We start from the raw sequence: 6,446 nt of genomic DNA on the forward strand, positions 1-6,446 counted from the left end.
CATCAACAAAAATGACAGCCAGTAGAGAAAAATAAAACGATTAATATTAGAATATTGATTAGATAGATTAATTAACTTCAGGATGTTCAAAACAATAAGCAGAGTGATATATTTTGCTGAATGTATTAAGTTTTGAATATAAATTAAATTCTGCTACTCAAGATAACTAAACATGTTAGCTGCATTAATATCTGTTACTGATGCAAGTTGTTTTAAGAGATAACAGACCAGATCCTCTGGTGTGGAACTGGTATTTTGCACTGCACTGCAGTGTACTCCATTAGACCCACAAGGATCCCAGCATAAAATGGATGCTAACAGTATAGGTTATGCTCCTCTCCTTTTTCCCTGCTGCTGGCACAAATCCAGGCTCAAATCCCCCAGTCCTGTGGTTCAGCCCCCACAGGACCACCATAAATTTCAAGCAGATAAACGACACTTTCCCTTCCACTGATGAATGAATTCTGTACAAAGTGGACACGAGAATTTGAAGTGTAAAAAGGCAAGCTGTATTTTCCTTTTGTGCATGCATCTGGTTTACAGCATGTGTCAGTCTGCAACTCCCAGGATTTGGGCCACCCTCACCAAAGCTATGCAGCAGTCTCTGGTTATACACACAAAAATAGCACAGCACTTCAAAGGTGCACAATGCAGGTTTAGTATATAATAAGGGAAAATCCCTCCCAAAAATATATGCTGACTTTTGATTATATTCAAAAAGAAAATGTTCCTCGTAAGGACTGCATAAACAATTCCTGAACTCAAATATAAAAGGTTAATTAAAATCTAATGTATCCTGTGTGATGCCTTTGTTTTCTATGCATCTCTGGTTTAAATCAGAGGCTAGTTAACTTACTATCTGATGGGGTTCTCCTGCTTTGTTGTTTCCTTGTTCTGAAGGAGAAGTCATTCTTCCAGTAACAAATTGAAAACACAACAGTCATTTACCTCTTATATCATGTCAGCGTCTTACCCTTAGAGACACTTGCACTTCAAAATAGGCCAACAGATACGTTAAGCTTATGTGTCACTGGCATTAAGGCAAGAGGCAAACCCTTACTCAGAATTTAATTCTATTTTATAGAAAGCACTTAAATAGTATTTACAGCTTTCAATTTTTGAATTTAAAAATAGGAAAAAATATTACTAAGAGCATTGCTATTGATTTAACAACTGAAACTTGTGATATTACATATTGGGATTGGAGATTTTCAGCCAGGTAGCCAGAACATATAGAAAGTCATATATGGAAAATAAAAGCTATTATAAATCTTTTTGCATTCTTACAATGTTTTTCTTAGATTAAAAATCAACATTTCCACTGCCGGCTCCTAAAGCATGAGAAAAGACAGAACTCTACAAAGAACAGAATTTTTCTTTCATTTTCACAAAATTTATGCAATTGTTTCACACTTTGTTGAATTACACAGGTGTAAATAAGGAATGTTACTGTCTGTAGGAGTACTACTGACAATCTGTTTAAAATGGATTCAAACACCTAGCAGAATTCACTGTATTCTGCTTACATGAAACATTGCTTCTCAGCAGGAGTGTAGGTCACTGTTCTATAATCTAAGTGTACCAAATGTTCTGGTATGATTTCATTTGATTTCTGTGAAAGAAGTGCAAAGAGTGACAATTGGAATAAAACATTTCTGTCATTGCAGGACTATCATGTTTGACTGTTTTAGATGTCATTTAGACTTGTCATATATCTTTAAATCTGTTGAAATTTATGCATTAACTTGTCATGTACAATGACACTTTGATTACCCTTGAATTCTGTATTCTTTTAGTTCAGTGCCTGAAAAGGGGGTATTTGTCTCTGAAAGGTAAAAAGGAAAGAACGTCTAGTGTCACATTAGGTTTTGAATGCTAAACCCCTGAAGATATGGAGCTGGTCTGGTAAGCTGATATGAACTTACTAAGATAGAAGCCGATTCTGCTCCCATATCTCAGAGTGAAACAGGAATAATATCAAGGTGTTGTCATTATTTCTTGTCCTTCTAATTTCTTAGTACTGTACACAGAAGTTAAAAATGATAAATCATTGCACTTTGGCTAATAACTACTTGCTGAAGTAAACCCGAGTGCCATAAAAACGTTGCATAAAAGCAAAAGGACTTTTGCATACTCCTAAAGGAACAGGTGCCACCTCATATTTTGCAGACTTCTCAGAGAGGAGTTGGACAGCAAATTGACACATTTTCCAGATATTGGTTGTCCCTTGGTCTAGTGCTCTATAGCCTGTTTCCTGATTTTCAAAAGTGAGAGTTCTGATTCAGAATGAATATACCACTTAAATTGCCATCTTATCGGACCTTTCTTCAAGTGCATTAATAGAATACAGACAAAATGCCAATTCTTTTAAAAGTGTTCCACACTTCTCATATATGCATTTACACACTAGAAATATTAATATTATCTATTGGAATATTCATTAAGATGGAGTTTGAGAAGAATGTTGTTTATTCTGTCCACAAAGTTGTGCAGAAAAGACTGACAAATAGTTTTGCATCCTCTCTTTTTTAGAGAATATGAACCTTCATAGCCAGAACATTGTACATGATGTATACAGCAGGTTAATTGTTTAATTACTGAAGTTGTAAGACATTGAAAGGAAAACCAAAGCAGGAGAAACGAGTCTTATTTTTGCAACATTTTAACTAGAGACTTCTTATGTGTCTACAAAGTAAAGATAGAATACTGCTGCGGAACTTGTATTTAGGTTTCAAATGTTTCTGACAGTGTTCTGAACTACAGGTACTGGGGTTTACTGTAAAGATAAACTACATGTAAGAATCAATCAGATCTGTATTTATACACATGCAAAGTTCAAGACTTTTTTTGTTTAAAGCTTTCAGTCTGAGCTCAACAGCACACACAGAAAAACAGTATTCTAGGAGAAAGCAATAGGATGGAAAAGTACCTAGTAACTCAGTGTGTCCTATCAAAAAGTGTGAAGACTTAGTTAAATAACAACTTAGATACAAATTTTTTACTATATTTTCTGCATATATGTATATACACACATATATACAGACAGAATTATCCCTGTGCATGTTTCTTATTAAAAACATTAGTCTTCGTACAAAATCTGATGGTTTTAGTTTACTTGGTCCTAGTGTCTATGTCCTTGAACTCATAATTCTCAGTGTGACATCATCATCAGTCATTTTAAAGATGCTAACAGTATTACAGACTACCTCAGACAGGAAAACAAACAGAAGAAATTTAAATTAATCATACCAATCTGAATTCTGTTTTCATAAAAATGATCTTAATAACAAGAAAATTATTCAAGGAAGAGGAATGAATGAAGTAATCACCTAACATGTTTATTTCCCTCATGATACACACAAATTATCTCTTGGACATCATGAATGAATTTGGTTGCTTACAGACAGGTGTCTAGTGCCATTTTAGACAACCTCAAGTATCCCAGCTGGCTTCCCTTGGCTTGGGACCCCTTTACATTTTGCATGACATCTGTTAGCCCTGTGAGAATATCTTCAGTGGCCTGCAATATCTAAACTGGTACTAGACTTCTATGTTTAGGCACCTGAAAGCCTAATCCATACTCCCTTTTCCTCTGGTCTACACTGTATGAAGTAAATCAGAGTATTAGCATTGTATATTAACTTTACACTGCTGTAAAAATGACAAGGTAAGTATGAAACTGAAAAACAAAAGTGGTCTTCTGCTGATTACTATTTTAATACAATAGCATCTTCAATGAAACATTAACTTTATGTTCACTGGTTTGCATAAACAGTCTTATAACATAGTCACAAAAAAAAATTAATTTCTGTCAGCAGTACTGATTTAACACTCGAGTTGGCTATCTAAGGATTCTGCTATTGCCTACCTGCATTGTTGACTATTATCCCTCCTTGTCTAAGACAAAGCTGTCAAACTGAAGAAATATTGTGTTATCTCACTATAAAAAAGGGAAGGAGGGGAAAAGGATGGCAGATCAGAGGCAGGGAAGCACAGAGAGATAAAAACAGAACACTGTTCTTTATCTGGTATACAAAATAAGGATTATCAATACCACCAGCATAAGGAGGAAAAAATACATTATATGGAATACTTATAATGCTATATTATTATGTAATATATCTAATAATATACTTACTGTAAGACTCTATAGCAGCTAATAACACTAAGCCAGGGATGATCTTTTCATGACACTCTACTCAAAAGCTGGTCTCCACCTTTCCTAATGATCTGACAGGTTGCTACAAGAAGATGGATGCAAAGAACACATGGATGCAAACAGGCTGGGCAGCACAAAGTGCAAAGTTATTGCCAGTAAACCACCACAGTGGTATAAATATACCAATAACCTGAATTCTTACCAAGTTTTGCAGATGTAACAGTGTAGGAGAATTTTAAGGATGGATCAAAGAACAGTGCTTTCAGCATATTTATGTTGATACCCTTCTAAGTGTGGAAGTAATGAGAATAAACCCCCTCCACACACATATGTGCTTGTATGAGAATTAAATTAAAGCATGTTGGAGTCCACCAGCATGGGCCAAGCAAACCCAGGAGTTAGTGTCTCATTAATGATAAAACATACCAGACAGGATGAAGAAAAATCGTGAAGGGCTCTGAAGAGGAAACTTTCAGCTAACAATTTCTACAGCTTGTATCTGATGCAATAAAAAAGGGCAATTAAGAAGAAGGGGACAAACTACTCGAAGCAACACTCGAGGAAAGCAGACTTACAGTAGCAATAGAATAGAGTTGAGGCTCTTACTCCTACAAAGTACCTTCCTTCGCAGAATGCTAACCTGGATGGACAAACTGATCCAATTTAGCAGATTTGATTCATCCCACCTCTCAATTCAAACTTGCAAGTTCGACCTACTGCTGCAGCATTCTCTCATACCATCCAAGGAATCCAAAACAGAGATCTTTGTACTAGTGTTTGCTCTCTGATTTACCTTCATACCAAAGCGTTCTGCATAAGCAAGTAATTGAGTGAGATGAAAAGAATTCTAAAGACAAGCACTGCAGAAGTGCTGGAAGCTCAGACTCCACCTTGAATGAAGACTTACTTCAGTTCTACCGCAAAACAGTAGAAGGAATTCAAGAAAGATCAACAAAACTATGAAGAAGGAAAGTATTTTACATATGCTGGAATAAAACCTCGTTAACTAATGACAGTTGTAGCACATAATTATCTACAAATACATGGCAAATCTAAGTAGAAATGAAAATAAATTATCAGAATAGTAAAAAGACTATAACTAAAAGAAATATCATTACAAGAAAGGAAAATGTAGTAGCACCTTTAAGCAGTGAGCTCTGTTGGAATATGGAAAAACTTCCCAGGGAAAACCCCATTCCCTGAAAAATTTGAAATCGGACTGAAAAGCTGATTGGAGGCAATATACAAAATAAACTGGAGCCATAAAACTGATGAAATAATAAAAACATTATATGAATTATCTGATTTTTTTAATATATGTAATTTACATGAAAGTTTTACTGAGATATGTGAGCTGCTGTACACGTCACACAAAGCACAGATGTTTTGGTAAGAAACAAAAGTACACCTGTCTTCTTAACCACAAACCAAAACATTCTCCTATACCATTTTAGCCTGGAACTTTGTGCAGCAATGATGATTCCACCAGGTATATATGTAGGTGGCAAACTATGGAGGAAATGATACTGATTTGAAGAAAAAAGTAGGTGGTCTGTCATCATAATGCACTTGCCTGCCCCATCTCCTATTGCCATATAAACAATATTAAAAATAAAAGAAAATATCATTTTTAGGTTATTTTGACATCAAATTGTTTAACTTCAGCTTTCAACACTCAGTTCTTTGATCACAGTCATCTTAAAAGTTTCCCGTGGAAAACATGCTACAGACAGTTTGATGTATACGTTTTACTCCTACATTTTTTATATGAAGTTACTCTTATTGAACTACACACCAACTTCTGAAAGTAAAATAAAGAACATGAATAAAAAGCTCAGATCAATCCGTTCTTTTAATGCAAACTAAATTAAGAATAGCGTTTGATCTGTTTGTTTCAAAATTTATACAGTGCTTTCAGAATTAACTGTCTTTCTGTCACATATTGTTACCCTACCTCAGCTCATGAAAGGATCTCTGAAATATAGTTTCCATTTGACCTACATATCAGTTGCTCTTTTATGTTCTCACTTCCTATACATACTATTCTACTGCATAAACTAGGTGTCCCTACGTTGCCATTGTATCAATATCCTCTGATTAAAGAACAGCTTAAGTACAACACCAGTAGTTATCAAGAAACTATACAATAAAAACAATTTAACTTTTAATAGTCAATGTTATTCATGCATCTCTTCCTTAGGTGAGAAACTTAAGAGTTACTTAATTTATCATTTTTAGTCTCCTTTTTCCCTAGTGATCTTTGTATTCCCTCACATCCCACGTTTCT

The sequence above is a fragment of the Mycteria americana genome, chromosome 9 (genome assembly GCF_035582795.1).
Source record: "Mycteria americana isolate JAX WOST 10 ecotype Jacksonville Zoo and Gardens chromosome 9, USCA_MyAme_1.0, whole genome shotgun sequence".
NCBI classification, from domain to species: domain Eukaryota; kingdom Metazoa; phylum Chordata; class Aves; order Ciconiiformes; family Ciconiidae; genus Mycteria; species Mycteria americana.